Source organism: Canis lupus, chromosome 12 (assembly GCF_048164855.1).
Source record: "Canis lupus baileyi chromosome 12, mCanLup2.hap1, whole genome shotgun sequence".
Classification (NCBI taxonomy): domain Eukaryota; kingdom Metazoa; phylum Chordata; class Mammalia; order Carnivora; family Canidae; genus Canis; species Canis lupus.
The window spans coordinates 48,216,699-48,233,047 of NC_132849.1; the positions used below are offsets into that span (position 1 = coordinate 48,216,699).

The 16,349-nt window shown below is 36.6% G+C and overlaps 1 long non-coding RNA gene across 2 annotated transcripts in view; it reads right to left on the bottom strand.

Moving 5' to 3' along the window:
• Nucleotides 1-2,601: 2,601 nt before the first annotated feature.
• Nucleotides 2,602-16,349, bottom strand: part of LOC140600729 (uncharacterized) — a 37,755-nt gene continuing 24,007 nt past the window's right edge. The window contains exons 1-3 of one of the 2 annotated variants that reach the window (XR_012003889.1): nt 15,971-16,108; nt 15,333-15,443; nt 2,602-4,743 (exon numbers count right to left, since the gene is read on the bottom strand). This is a non-coding gene — a long non-coding RNA (uncharacterized lncRNA). Of the gene's footprint in view, nt 4,744-15,332; nt 15,444-15,970; nt 16,109-16,349 lie in introns of those variants that run through there. The other variant, XR_012003890.1, reaches the window with a different exon arrangement.

A 16,349-nucleotide genomic window follows, 5' to 3' on the forward strand; every position in this document is an offset into this window, starting at 1 on the left:
TTTAAAGATTTTATTTATTTATTCATGAGAGACACAGAGAGAAAGAGAGGCAGAGACACAGGCAGAGGGAGAAGCACGCTCCATGCAGGGAGCCTGATATGGGACTTGATCCCGGGACCCCAGCATCATGCCCTCAGCCAAAGGCAGGCACTCTACTGCTGAGCCACCCAGGCATCCCTACTTGCCAATAATTTTTATACTTGCTGTAACCTGCCAAATCTCATTTGATTCTCTAGAAACCAGCTGCTACAAAGGTGGTCCCAGTGCCAGGTGCCCCAAGCCAGAGGTCATATATTGGCATTCCCCAGTCAAGAGGCTAACTGACAACTACAATCATCCAGGTTTATCTTCCTGAACTTTTCTATTCTTTCGACATTTCCCTTAGAAATTTTTACAAATATATTTCAGAGTCTGGCTGCAATTTTCTTGACATCTGGCTCTTATTTAAGCTTTTTACATTTGTGTGTCGTTTTTCTTTTTAATTTAGTCCAATTCCTCAAACAAGAAAGTGAACTTCAAAAGTACAAAACATGATGATCTGATAAGAGAAAATTAAAGTGTTTATGATTTTGAGGTTATTTTAGGTCTACATCTGGAGCAGGTCTAGAAATGTGTATAGTTACAAGCTAATTTAAAGAATGTTGGAAGGTGGTGAAAAACATTCCTTGAATTACCAAACTTGCATTCTTATTTTGTTAACTACAATGACACTCACCTAATTAAGTGGCTGAATGGGCCAAGGTTCCATGATGCCATTCCCATCTTCATGGGTAAACACAAATTTGGAGAATTGCCAAACAAGAATCACAAGAATTCATTACAAAGAAACAAACTAGGACATTATTAGCCAAGCCATGTATTGATATAAAACAAGTAAAAGGCTCATGCCTAGGGCTAATTACGCACATACAATAGCTGAGAAACATAAATATCTGAAGTTGTTCATTGTACCAGGAAGTTCCAAGTTTGTGAACTAAGTTATTTATTCTAGTTTTTTAAATCCACTGCCAGATAATGAGAAGCTCAAGGAATATGGCTTATTCATATTTACATCATAGATATATGGCAAAGCTTTTTGGCAAACAGTAGCAATTTTGAAATTAATGAAATATTATTTGTCCAACCTTCTTTTTTTTTGTTAAATAATAAAATTTTAGAGTCACTACTTTTACCATGAATAATAATGGCTATCATTTCTGCTGTTTGGTTTTGGATTGTGTCCTTTTAGGAAGAGGCTATATGAAATTCTATAGAATTTCTTCTTTCTAAAGAAGTGAGTATATATTTTTTTAAAGATCTTATTTATTTATTCATGACACACACACACACACACACACACACACACACACACGCCGAGGCAGAGACTCAGGCAGAGGGAGAAGCAGGCCTCCTGCTAGGAGCCCAATGTGGGACTTGATCTCAGATCCTGGGATCACACCCTGAGCCAAAGGCAGACACTCAACTGCCGAGCCACCCAGGTGTCCCAAAGTGAGCATATATTTGACAAACCTTTTCCTTGCCCTAAATGTACTTTTATTTATATTGCAAATATGTTAATTTCTACTTCTATTTGTTTGTTTTAGGAATTGACAGTATGGTAAAAATATAGTATACATAAAGGCAAACATAGATCTGTTTTTTAAACGTTATTATAAATTTCAGATAATGGTGTATCTCAAGAAATTTCTGATGATAAAGCTTTAAGAAGATATTAAACTTCCAACTAATCTAAAATTTAGGAGTGTCTTTTACTTATGTTATTAACCTCATAAATTATGTTAGAGTTCGGGATAAGAAAACTCAACAAAATTATCCCAAATTTTGACTCTTTAGATAGGAAGAAGAAATAACAGCCACAATGAAACTGTTTTTAACTAACTATAGATATACATCAAGAAGTTAAACAATGATTTAGTGATCTTTAAAGATGCTACATGGCAAGTAGGAAACAAGGCAAAGAGCAACAAGGCAAATTCCTGTTAAAAGTTAAGCTGCCACTTAAGGACTACACTTCCTCATATAGTATTTTTGTTGTTGTTATTTTGCTTTTTACTTTTTCTATAATGGGACACTATTCTCTCTGTTCATGCTTATCGCTGAAACAAAGGAAGATGAGAAGGCTTCTAACTTTAAGGAGGGAATTGGGAGAAATTTGTTATTTAGATCAGGGAGATATAATCAGATTTAAATTATTGAGTAATAGATAACAGCTAAGATTTACTGTAAGGTATTGCAAATTATGACCAGGTGTTTCTACTTTTAAAGTTGTTTTAGATTTCATCTTAAAGGTGATATGCAAATGGTAGGGATTTATTATTATTGCTATTAACATAATAGAGATATTGGTGCAGACTAATTTAAATGCATGCTATTTAATGACCTCACAGATATTTCTGCTCATTAGAAACCTAACTGCCCCCAGCCAGCATGAACAGTGTCGCTCTTCATCCAGTGGCAATGAATAGAACAATTAACACAGTTCTGAAAATGACACGGATTTTAGGAAGCTGATTTTATTCAAGAAAGGATAGGAAATGTCTGTCATTGTGAACAATGCTTTGATTGAGGAATCTGTTGTATTTTTATTATTTAAAATAAAGATATTTAAAGTCATCAACTCAGAAAAATTTTTACTTGTAACAGAAGATATTATAGGTAGTAGATTCTAAGGAAGAGGTCATAAGAAACCATTGTTAGCTCTAAATGATTTGTCACTGCACCTCTGTGCATCTGATACAACATACAAGTTCTGCCCAGCTATAGATTATGCATGTGTTTTGGCCTCATCCTTAAGGATTCTGATCCAACAGTTCCAGGTAAAATCTGGAAATTTATGCAAGTATTTTATGGGCTTCCAGTCTGGTTCTTGAAGGAAAACATATTGAGAAGCATACATTTAAAATACCCTCCCCACTAGCAGAGACCGGAGTTGCCTCTGTAAGATCTTTCTCTTAGGGTACTGAATTATCGCCTTATCCCACATGTTCATCTTTACACTCTGAAATCTTTGCAGATCGCCTTCACAAGCAAACACTTCTTCCCAGTGCTCACTACCTGTCCCTTTTTGCCTTAGCACTTAGAGCTATAATTATTTTATTTTATATTGTTCTCAACTAGTTTGTAAGCATTTTAAGGTCAAGGACTGGAACTTTTTTTCTTTTTTTTTAATTCTTGGAACAAAGGATACTGTCTAGTATGCACTCTCTCTATATTTATATGTATATATTAAATGTACATACTGAAATGAATGGATAAAAACAACTAATCATCTAGGATTATCTGTATAAACATGGCTCTGGCTTTCAAAGAATATGAAACACATGGAAAACATCATTTTGTAGGATCTGTGTTCTTCCTTTGTGTCCTATTTCATCATCATTTTGCATTCTCTGCATAATTTTTAAGAACATAAGTTCTTGGCAGATTTCCTGGTTTATAACTTAAGTAACAAGTGTCTGAGAGTCCAGAGTCATTAGTATCTATTGTGTATATCTATATTTAGTATCATAAAATCTAATGGAATCCCAAATTACTGATCATAAGAAATGGCTGATTTTTAAATACTGAAAGTAAAACATCATGCTAAGTGCTTTAATTATTTTTTCCTTGAAACGGATGGTTTTATTATATCTGACACTATTAAGAAAAATGAATTCTTTGGGGAACTAAAATCTGAAAAAGCTGCACATTTTAAGTGCTTTCTCTTTGGGTGAAGATTTATTTTACTTTAATGTGGGACCACTTAGTGAGTGAGGAGGTTGTAAAAGACTTTTGTGTGCACATTAAAATTTTACATGCTCTGTGTTCTTAATATTTTACAATGTATATCATTATATATTTCCTGAAAAAGCAGAGGATCCCTTGAAATGGAAATGATAATACTTAAAATTGCTATTTGTGTGTACCTACTATGTGAAAAACTACATGCCTGCCCTGCTTTATGTAATATATTTGAAAGGGTTCAGTGGGATATGGCTTTTCTTGGTGGGTGAATTTTTTATTGAACAAGAGACTTAAAAGTTTGAATAGATCTTCTAAATGGCACCTACTTGAGTTCTTTAATTAATACTCTTTAAGAGGATATACTTGCATTCGTCTGATTTAAGAAAGACCAATGATCATGAGAAATATGCTTGATTAAACATATAAAGTGACAATGGGACATAGCTTTTGAAATTGGAACTACTTTGAAAATTCTGAGGAGAGTGGTCACTGCAACTAGTCGTCTGAGTTTCCTCTTGATATTAAGAAGCTATGTGCCGATGTAATCCCATGTCCATTATTGGCTTGAAATATATTGCCTCTTCAACTGGAAATACCTAGTCAAAACTAAAAATGCTATTAGTCTGTAGTAGATGTAATCGCAGCCTGGTTTAAGGAAACTTTTCCGAGGGAGACGTTCTTGTCATGGAAATACATGGTAGGCTGAGTGAATGCAGGTTTGAGGCCAGATTTCAAACTTAATATACTAGATGACTTTGTATTTCTATTTTTCCTTGTGAATCTAAGGCAGAGGATCCATTTTTAAGTACATCAAATATGATAAATTTTGCGATAATTTCTCTTGCATTTAGAATGCATTTGGCTTTATCTTGTATCACTTGAGTTAATATAATCCCAAGATGCAGCATCTCTCAGAACTTCACCTACACATTTCTTTCCCAGTTTGAAAACAAAGGAGTTTCTGCTCCACAATTTTCTCTTTTCTTGTTACTCAAAATGAGTAACTATTGCCAGTAGCTGCTGAAAAAAAATAAAAAGATTTGGATGAAAGATTATATTTGTAAAAATGTGACTAAAAGGATACATGCTGAATTGTACATTGCTATTAAAGGCATATTCCAGTAGAGCATTAAATTCTAGGAAAAAGGATTTTCTGTAGAAAGTGTGTATTTTGGAATAGAACCTTAGATTCAAATACTATTCTTGCATTCATAGCTAGAAGACTTGGGAAGGTCTACTTCTCTGAGATTCAATTTCCTAATTTGTGATATTTGTAAAATAAAATTATACCTACCTCAAGTAGTAAAATAAAATTATATCTACTCAAGTAGTTGCTATATATGTAAAATGAGTCAAGAGATTTAAGCACATACTCCAGTGTCTGGCATATATTAGCAACCTCAGATGTATTAGTTTGCATTTCTTCCAGCCTGGACTGAGCATCTTACTGGTACTGGCATTGAGAAAAAAAAAAAAAAAAACAACGACCACAAAGTCAACATTTAATCAAATATACACAATACACCTCTATGCTTTAAAGCTTTCACAAGTGTATATAATCAGTTAAACAGAGCAACACGGTAACCAGTCACACAACAGATGCATTTCATTCAGTATATTTTCATCGTGGCGTAAACATAATGTAAAGTCTCCTCATTGCCTCCTTCACCAATGTTCTGTTTGCTTGTGCGTGTTTTCATGGCAGCAGCAAATTGAATAGTGTGGAACATCTTCATTAGAATTCTGGAATTCAGAAGGATTTTTCTAAAAAGAAACATATACATGTGCTTTAAATGTGTGTGTGTGTGTGTGTGTGTGTATATAATTTATATAATTTTTGAGAAAGAGGATGTATGAGTGGGGTAGGGCGGGGATGAAGAGAGGGAGAAAGAGAAAGAATCCCAAGCAGGTTCCACTCCCAGTGCAGAACCCAATGCAGGCCTCAATCTCACAACCCTGAGATCATGACCTGAGCTGAAGTCAAATAGGATACTTAACTGACTGAGCCACCAAGGCACCCCAAATGTATGTATATGTTTTAAAGAGACTGTTGCTTGAGTATGTTTGAGAAAATTATTGAGGAAATATTATATCATACTTAATATTATAAAGATAATGTAATCTATATCTATATATCCATCCACCGGTCTTTGATTCTCTGTTGAGATCTAAATCTCAGGTTTCGTTGGTCTCAAATCAAAATATCTATGTGTTATAGAAATCTCAAGCAAGAAATTTTTCAGAAAACACACACTCAGAATGGGTGAAGGACATGTAACTGTGAAAAAATACAAACCCGTCTTCTAGGTATTCCCCACTGTCCAGAGCTCACATAGAGGATGAGATGATATTGAGGATGAGTTCAATGTGCTGAAAAAGTGAAGGGTTCTAATCTCTATATACATTTAGGGAACTGGGTTCTGTTTCTTACCAAGCATGAGATGCATTTGGCTTCTGTTTCTTGGTTGGCACTGAAAATTAGACCAGACTATCTCTACATGGTCCTTATTTTCCATAGATTCTTTTTTTTTTCTCTGTATTACTCAGAAATTGTGCTCATGACTGAGTACATTTCTTTATCTCAATTTTAGAATATATTTTATCTATCATGTCTATATGTCTTGAATGGAGGGTTAGATTTTATATTGCTTACAATTTCCATTTTGCAATTTTCTTTTTTTATTTTAAAAGACAAAATTCCTGAACCATTATTAATGTGTATTATTTCCTAGTTATAAATATAATGTGTTAGTTATAAAAAATTGTGAATTATATTTTCTTAACATCCTTCCTAGAAAAATAAGATACTTTGAATGGCATAAAAATGTAGTGCTATGATGCCAGCAGTAATCTTTCAACCAAATAATGCAAAGACATTTAAAAAGCAATTGTATATTAACTATTTTCCTCCATTCTTTTAATCAATCTGGGCACGTCTTGAGTTTGTTCTGATGGTCACTGGTGCCTCATATTCCATTATTCAGGCCAATTTTGTAGTAATATTGACTGACAAATTACACATTTTGATATGTTATTAATATTTACAGAGCACCCATCCCAGGTTTATCACTAATGTCACCTTGAGTGGAAGAATGATGCTCAAACATTATTTAAATTTATGGCAACAAGCAAAAGCAATTATTATTATTATTATTTTTAGTTTAGAAATTGATGCAAAGAGTTCATCTCAAATGGCTATTGCATAGAATATTCATAACCCTGGATTGCTGTCACCTTTTCTGTGAAGAAAAGGAGTTTAAGAAAGGTAGTAACCACAACTACAGTTGAAGCAGGAGCCCTAGGAGAAAATACTACTCATTCTAGTCTTGCTTTTCTGGAAATATACTTGTATTTCCAAGATTCTTAAAAGACAGAGGGAGAGGAACCTTGCTTTCTAAGTTGCCCCAAACCTGGGAACATAGTGGTGGAGGCTGGCCTTCTTTGCAGAAAGACGAAGACAAAGGACACTGAATTTTCCAATGAGCTATAGCAACTGTAGTTGGAAAAAGTAGGGAAAATGAAACATGGGCCCTCTTTCTTCTTTCTGAGAATTTCAGCTGTGCACAATGCCATACAGCCAAGGACTATATTTCACAAACTCCATTGCAGATAAATGTGGCCGTATAATTAAATTCTGGTCAATGCAAAATGAGAGCAAGTGCTTCATTTTGATTCAGTCACGTCCTTATGAAGGAAAAGTATGCCCTCCTCTTACAGTTTTTCCCTTCTTGCCAGCAACATGTTTTCATTATGGTGGGACCTGGATCTGTCATCCTGGACTATGAGATAGATGTTTTAAGGTCCACAGAAAAACAAGGTAGAAATAGCTTGAATCTCTTACAACACAGAGCCATGGCACCAGCCTTGTTGTGAGAACCTGGGCTTTTTAATATTAGAGATAATGAAACATCTGTCTTGTTTGAGCCACTATATATTGGAACCACTGTGTTATAGTACCACACCCTGTGTCCTAATTAATATGCATCACAGACTAGAATAAAACCAGTCTGCAAAAATTAGTATCAGCTATAAAATTTATAATATATAAAACACTTGAAATCGATGAAAAAAGATATCCTACTGTTGAAAAATGTACAAATATTACAAACAGGCAGCTCATAGGAAAGGAACCCTGAAAAGCAACTAAACATATGAAAAGTCATTCAACATCCTTAATAACTGGGATTGTAAATTAAAACAACAGTGATGGTTTTCCAGTAGTCAAATTTTCAATCAATAACATTTTTGAAAATAGCAAGTTTTTGGAAGGGAAATTGGTACTTTCATAAATCGTTTTGGGGAGTATAAATTGTTGCAACCACTTTGGAGAGCAATTTTGCACTGTCTAGTAACATTAAAAATGTACATGTTCCATGTCTCAGTAATTTCCATTTTTGGATAAGTACATCCCCTACTGTATGCTTTATAGTAGTAAAAAAAAAAACCCTGGAAATAACTTAAATGCCAATTGGACATAAACAAATATTACAATGTGGTCTATGTATAGTATGGAATAGACCCAAACACACATACATACATAGTGAAACCATGAAACTGAGAGATAAAAGCAAGCTGATATGGATAAACAGGTACAGTAATAAGTAGTGCTACTTATTACACATTTTAAAGCACATATACAAAAGGCCATATTATATGTATAAGAAGAGTAGAAAGATATTAAATCTATGGTATCCGTTACCTCTGAGAAGGAGCATAGGTAATGGAATTGGCCAGAAGAGGAAAAACACAACTATCTCTAAAGATTTATTTTTAATTAAATACATGACAAAATTAAAAAAAGAAAGACAAAATGTAAACAGCCACCAATTTAGGGTGTTGGAAACATGAGTGTTTTTTATAGTATTATTTCTAGTTTTCTGACTTTGTTCCTCTAAAAATAGCACTGAAAAAAAAATTGTTAAATATTACAAAACCATTGTTAGAGGCTCCCACATTCTATTTTGGAAAATTATAAAGCACTTTGATTAACATGAAAATTAGAGACACTGTCCTGTGAGATTTATACACATTGAGGTAGACCGAATTTTCTAGAACCAAGTTATTCAAAGTTCCAAACACTCATATTCTAGTTTCTGCCTCCATGCCCAGAAGAGACCTTTCAACATGTGAACAGACTCAGCTTATGATTTTTGTGTGTGTGCCCAAGACATTCCAAAATCTTTTCCATATTCTTTAGCTTTCCCTACTGGAAACTTCACCATACTTTTTTTTTTTTTTTAAGATTTTATTTATTTATTCATGAGAGACACAGAGAGGCAGAGACATAGGCAGAGGGAGAAGCAGGCTTCCTGCGGAGAGCCTGATGCAGGACTCCATCCCAGGACCCTGGGATCACACCCTGAGCCAAAGGCAGATGTTCAACCACTGAGCCACCTAGGTGCCCCTCTACCATACTTTTAAAATTTGACTCCCTCCTGGAAGTGAAAAAGGTGTTGTCTGACTACCCAGTATAATGAGACACAGTGATCCACTGAAATGATTTTGCTTGCAGAAAGGCTTCAAAATTATGCTTTGTATAAGAAATGCCTTATAAAGAACGATTTAAAAGTGGTGATTAAAGACATCCTGGATGTGTGTGTGTGTGTGTGTGTGTGTGTAATTTAGAGGTAGTAAAAAAATTGTGGGGATGTTTACACTTCTTTTAGGGACCCAAAGCAGAGACTTAGGAATATTTAGAGCACCAAGTAGCACCTGGTGCTATCCTCGGTCGAGCCCTCAAAGTCAGGAGGGGTGGGAGATAGACAGGACCTCTGATAGGATTCAAAAACTGATCTGGAGACAAAGCAAGACAGAGCTCTCCACAGACAAGAGAGCTGCCCATTACATTAAGGAGGTTCCAGAGTAGAAACCAAGCAGATAAGAGAGACAGGATGTATGCTGAAGAGCAGTGAAGGTCAAGTTTGTCTGCGTAAAGTTGGCTCTGGTCACCCAAGGTCATGGCAGCCAGGTTAAAACTGGAGTTCAGTCGAAGATCAAGGACCCTGGAAATCTCCAAGCCTGGGAGTGAAGATAGTCACATAAGGGTCCTGGGTACCAAACTGAAAACCTTTGATGACTGGATACTGATGATTTTCTGCTTTGGGTCCCAGTTAGAACTGGAAACTTCTGGTTAAAGGATAAACGTAAGACCTGTAACAGCCGCGAGAGTCTAGCAAGAATTCCTCAGAAAGAAACCGAGTTCGAGAACAACAGATTCAATAACTTCAGTTGCCACTGTGAATGTCAATTTAGCACCCTAGTCTTCTTTTCCTGACAACGGACCTGGTTAAGTAGTACATGTGGAGCTTCCTGTCAGACACAAGCATGTGCCATTTGACTACTCACAACAACACAAGTGAGCGCTGTTACTGCTGTGTAAAGGAGGAAGTGTAGACACAGAGACTGCCAGCCATTTCCCAAGGTCACACAGTAGACACGAGTTCAAGCCTGGATTAAAACGGGTTTGGAAGGCTTTGGATTCTGTGTTCTTTCCATTGCTACTACCTTCCAGAAAGCCAAGTGCTATTGTGCCAAATATACCACAGCTAAAATAGGATTCCAGCCACAAATTCTGGTTTCCAGATCCTTGTGTTAGCCACTTGCGAGACTACTCTGCTCTTTTTGTGAAGGAAGCCTCAAGACAGTGATTTAGAAGATGAAATGGGCAGTACTTGGGGGGTGGGAGAAAGAAAGCACAATTTGACCAAAGACAAGCATGGCTGTATCTGGAAATAAATGCTCTGCTTCACTACCTCCTGACTCTGTGAGGATATTCCCCTGGGAGCACAGAGGGGGTTATTACATGCAGTACTTAGATTATCAGTAAGTGCTGGGTACAGCTCTGTGGTGGGCGTCTCTCTGAATTGCTGAAGCAAGAGATAAGCTTGAGGCTCATTCAATTGTGAAATTGGTTAAAGGGGAGAAAACAAATATCACCCCCCCACACACACATACATACTCAATGCCAACCATCTTCGTAGGAAAAAGTGATTCTCCTGATATTGAGATTAACCATTTTGTTACTGCCACGGGCTTCTCCCTGTGTGTTTTTGAGAAATACATAAACGACTTTTGGGGAGATCAAGATACTTCTAAAAGTAAATGGTTACTGGAGAGCCAAAAAAAAAGAATTATAAATAAATGATAATTGAGAATTTAATTTTTTTTTTAAATTTGAGAGAGAGAGAGAGAGTAGGGAGAAGTAAGAGGGGGAAGGAGCAAAGAGAAAGGGAGAAGCAGACTTCCTGCTCAGTAGGGAGCCTGATGCAGGACTTAATCCCAGGACCCTGGGATCATAATCTGAGCCAAAGGCCAATGCTTAACCCTCGGAGCCACCCAGGTGCCCCTTTAATTGAGAATCTAAATAAAGTCTACAGTTTACCTGAAAACAATGTACTGATGTCCATTTCATCATTTTGACAATGTATCATGGTTGTGAAAGATGTTACTGTTTAAAAAACATAATTCAGGTCATTTGGATAGATGGAGTCTATCTTTTGTAAGATTTTCTAATTATAGAGGTCAGAGGTCATGTTTGGAAAATGAATTCTTTATACCTGAAGAGCTAACACTTGGGCTAGAATGGATGCACTATTTGCCCAGGACGTCTCCACACATTTCCACTTTTTTCCTGTTGTAGGGTCTCATGCAAAAAGAAACCGTTGCACTAGCAGAGCACAGAACACCAAGTTCAACGTACTGATGCCTCAGAAGCTTCCTGAGCCTATCTAGGCCTTGGGCATTGCACTACTGACTGTGATTGTCAGGAAATATATGTATATGTACTTTTATTCTAAAATGTTCTTGGGCTTTCTTGAATGGGATAACATTCATAGTTTCATACTAATTTTCTAACAGTTAAGTCTGCATATTACTTTCTAGATAATTGACTTTTTCTTTGTTAGAGTTACTATTTGCTAGAGTTTATTATTATTTAGAGTTATTATTTGCTTGAGTTTGACTCTCTGCTTTTAATTAGGGAGACAGAACGTAAAGACTGCTAACTCTGGGAAATGAACTAGGGGTGTTGGAAGGGGAGGAGGGCGGGGGGTGGGAGTGAATGGGTGACGGGCACTGGGGGTTATTCTGTATGTTAGTAAATTGAACACCAATAAAAAATAAAAAAAAAAATAAGAAAGGAACTAGTTAGAGGTGTCTGACTGGCTCAGTGGGTTAGGCATTCACCTCTTGGGTTTGGCTCAAGTCATGATCTCATGGGTCCTGGATGGAGACTTGCTTCAGGCTCTGCACTCAGCAGGGAGTCTGCTCCAGAGTCTCTCTTCCTCTGCCCCTCTTCCCTACTCACAGGTGCTCTCTCTCTCTCTCTCTCCCCCCTCTCATTCTCCATCTCTCTCTCAAATAAATATAAACAGATTTTTTTTTTTTTTAATAAAGAGGGACTAGTTAAAGAGTTTTGGAAGAAGGAAGAGGATGTTAATGAGGCTGAGGTAACTCTGGACTCAGGAGGGCTTTTTAAGCATACCTAATTTCCTTGGTTTCCTGAAACAATTGGCATTAGAAAGTGGACCATAGATTTCAACTTGCTCCAACAGTCCTGATTTCCATTTGTTATCCCAGTGACCTCTTTCATCTACAAAAGCGCACCACTTCGGGTGATTAACCAGATTGTCACCTAATGAGATTGAATAATAGCACTTCTTCATTTTGCCAATTATGAAACAGTGATTCAATAAGATTAAAAGACTTACATGAGGCCACCCAGATATCTTAGCACTGAAGCCAGGTCTTCGAATCATGTCTGTAATTGGCTAGGTCACTTAATAGTAAATGAGGATAGGTGATAGGTGTCAGCTTTTAGGGGGACGTTTTTTGAAAACCCAAACATGAGCTGTTCATTTTGGCTTAACACTCAACCAAGGAAACCAGAGCACCTCTGGATCAAAACTAAAGGTACTCTTCTGTGATCTGTGTCACCAGGGAAGCCTGCCAATCAGTGATGTCACAGAAGCATCTGAATGAGAAGCACTTGCCATATGCTAACTTGGTGCTTATAAACTATTTTAATAATATAAATTATATTTAACTTACAAGGGACTTTACCACATGGGAGTAGAGGGAACTAGCTATTCATAATAGTGAATTAATTGGGAATTGCTTCCTCAAAAGCAGCTGTGTTTGCAGCTACAGAATACCTCCTCCCCTCCTTTCTCCTCCTTGGCTGCCGTGATAGGAGTTGAGGAGAATAATGCGCAGTAAGTGTTCGCAGACACAAAGCAATCTAGTCCTAGGGCTGGATGGGTTCCAGTTCTTAGGAACTATCCACAGCAAAGCTGCAGCATTAAATATGACAAAGCTCCTCCGCATACAGCAGCCGTGATAGCAGAGGGCCCTCCGCAGCCGACCTTTAGATGAACTTAATTACAATCGGCAAGAGAAAAATGCTAGGCCTTCTATACAACATAATGGAGTTGCTCTAATTTGTTTACCAGTGGTGCCCAGCAAGGGCCTTCTCCTCACAGAAGGCTTTGGTGTGCAGAGATGAATCCAGGCAACCACATTTTAGAGAATCTGGCAGATTAGGCTGTGAGGTGTGCATATTACAAATGGAGCAAGAGTCCTGGAAGACAAATTCCTTTTGCAGTCTGCTGTCACTTTGGGGGTTATTGTCTAACTAGATGTTCTGAATTTATTCAGTCCTACTTATGAAACCATTTAAAATCATTGATGGCAACAAGCAACAAAATTTTCTGATTATTAGGGTCTTGTAGAGATTTTGAGTGACAGATAAGTAATTTTCAAGCGCACAGAATTGACATTTCTTACTTAACAACTTAGATTTCGTTTTTCTTTTTAAACTAGGAGAGTAGAAATCTTTTTCCTGCTTAACATCTACTGATCTGAAATCAAATTCTAATATAACTTAAATATACATTAATAAAGAAGAAAGTGATTGGAAAATCTAAAATTATTTCCAAAATTCATAGACTCTATTTCCCCATTCTTATCTCCTTAGGTTATATCACACACATGCACGCATGCATACACACACGTTTTATACTAAACTCTGGTTGCAAATGCAAGATGAATATTAGGATAGATTTTATGTATTTTTCTTTGCTCCCCTTGCAACTTGGCTGAAAAAGAGTGCACCGCTGTCACTGTAAAGTTTACTGATATTATGGTATAGGCTAGGTAACTGAATGCAGAAATAAATGCTTCTGGGATCCTTGGGTGGCTCAGTGGTTTAGCGCCTGCCTTTGGCCCAGGGCCCGATCCTGGAGTCCTGGGATCGAGTCCCACATCGGGGTCCCAGCATGGAGCCTGCTTCTCCCTCCTCCTGTGTCTCTGCCTCTCTCTCTCTCTCTCTCTCTATCTCTCTCTCTCTGTCTATCGTGAATAAATAAATAAATAAATCTTTAAAAAAAAAAAAAGAAATGCTTCTCCATTTAGCAAATGACAGAAGTGTTCCACATTATATATTTTGTAAGCAAAGGTACCATACTATGAGCCTTTTGTACTGGTGAATTTTGGCTGCTTTGATGGTTGGGTTTAGCCACCTATACTCTAGGATAGTGTTGCTCAAACTGTCTGTAGTGAAAAACTTTTTTTTTATTTTAATTTTCAGTCCGTTATGCACAGACAAAATAAAATCAAATTGCAAGGGTAAGATTACTTAAGAAATATAACATGTACAAAATACAAGTCCAATATTGTAGTTATTATTATATTCAACATACATTAACATTACTTTGTCAAATCACTATAGAAGTTTCTAAATGTTTACTCTCAATTTCTGTATTTACGAATCAGAAACTGACATCTTTGCATAGACCATAATTTGATTAGCAGTGCTCTAAGGCATACTGAGTTTAATATTCTCATCTTTCCATGCTATAGATCAGGGGTTGGCAAACTTTTTCTGACAAGGTCCAGATAGTAAATAGCACTGGCTTTGTAGGCCATATGGTCCGTGTTGCAGCTACTCAACTCTGCAACTGTGGCATGAAAGCAGCCATGGACAGTATGTCAACCAATGAGCATGGCTATGTTCCAATAAAACCTTATTTACAAAAGTAGGCTACTGGTCAGATTTGGCCTATGGGCTATAGTTTGCTGACTCCTGCTTTAGAGAATCTGAACTATATTCCCACATACCCTAAATATTTTATTTGTGTTTTCAAAAGACATTTTAAAACAGGGTACTCACAGCTGTTGCTGTACATTTAAAACATATTTCGCTTTAGTTTTCACACCTTTTGGAAATGCTACCAATAAAAAGAACTTATAATATTTTAGATTAAAATTTTCTGGAGGGGGAGAAAACACCACGACAAGGTAGCAGAGAAAGAACCCCAAATCAGCTTCATATATAGATGTAAACCATTCTTGCCTAAGGCAGCTGGGAGTTTTTACTATTAGCAGCTGTGGGCTGAGAGGGCTGGGGTAGAAAGGTCTCTGAATCTTACATCAAAATCACACAATCTCTTTCATTCTGGTCTGTTTTGTGAGTTGTTGTTTTTTTTTTATTTCATTCTGGCCTGTTTTCAAGTGAAATCTTCTGTGTAGGAGGGATTTTGGCCCTCTGTGAGATCTACTTTCCTATTTCCCCTAGAAAGTGCAAGCATTTACTTCCCCCCACAAACTCTTACCATTTATCGAATTGTACAGGGCTGTCAGTTTATATGTTCCTTTATCTTCATAGAATGAACTCTTGGGGACAGATTCAAGTCTCTCCAAAGGCTCTTTGTTATTCCCAATGTCTAGCATAGAAACACATAGAAACATATGTTTCTCCATGAAACACATGGAGAGAGATATTATATAGATATTACATAATATTAATAATATATATCATTTATATATAAAATGTGTACATGTAAAATATATATTAAAATATTGAGTAGTGTATATTATTATATATTATAAAATTATATATCTTATACTTTTTATAATATAAAATTATAAAATTATATATGTGATCATATATAATATATATGGATATATACACACAAAAAATACCTATACATACATCTGTATGTACACGCGTGTGTGTACTTTTATGTGTCAGTCTTTCATATGTGAAGGGAATAACTTGAAGTGAATCACACCCAAGATAGTTGCAAAATACAACTGAGATTATATATAAGGAAGTGTTTGGAATCTATGAGTAATTATGCAAATGTGCTGCTGGGGTAGTTTTTTGTTAGTTCAGCTCTGAATTTTTCTTCCCTCCCATCCCTCCACTTTTGTATTACTTTCTAAAGAATTTTGGTATGAGTCTCCTTACTGTATTATCTGCGATGGCTCCTTATTCCATTGTCCATCCACCCTGTGCTCTATTCTAATATTCAAGGCTAGTTCCAACTTTCCCTTGAAGACATAAATCCTTGGGTGCCTGGGTGGCTCAGTTGGTTAAGCATCTGGCTCTTGGTTTCAGCTTAGGTCATGATCTCAGTATTGTGAGATCGAGTCCCGCATCAGGCTCTGCACTGGACAGGGAGCCTGTTTGAGACTCTCTGTCTACCTCTACCCTTCTTTCCCACCCTTGCTTTCTCTTTCTCTCCCTCTCTTAAAAGCAAAACGAAACAAAAATCCCACTCCTCTCTCAGCTGCCCTGGTTTAATAATAGTACCGTTAACATTTTCCCCAAATCCACCCAACTTTTC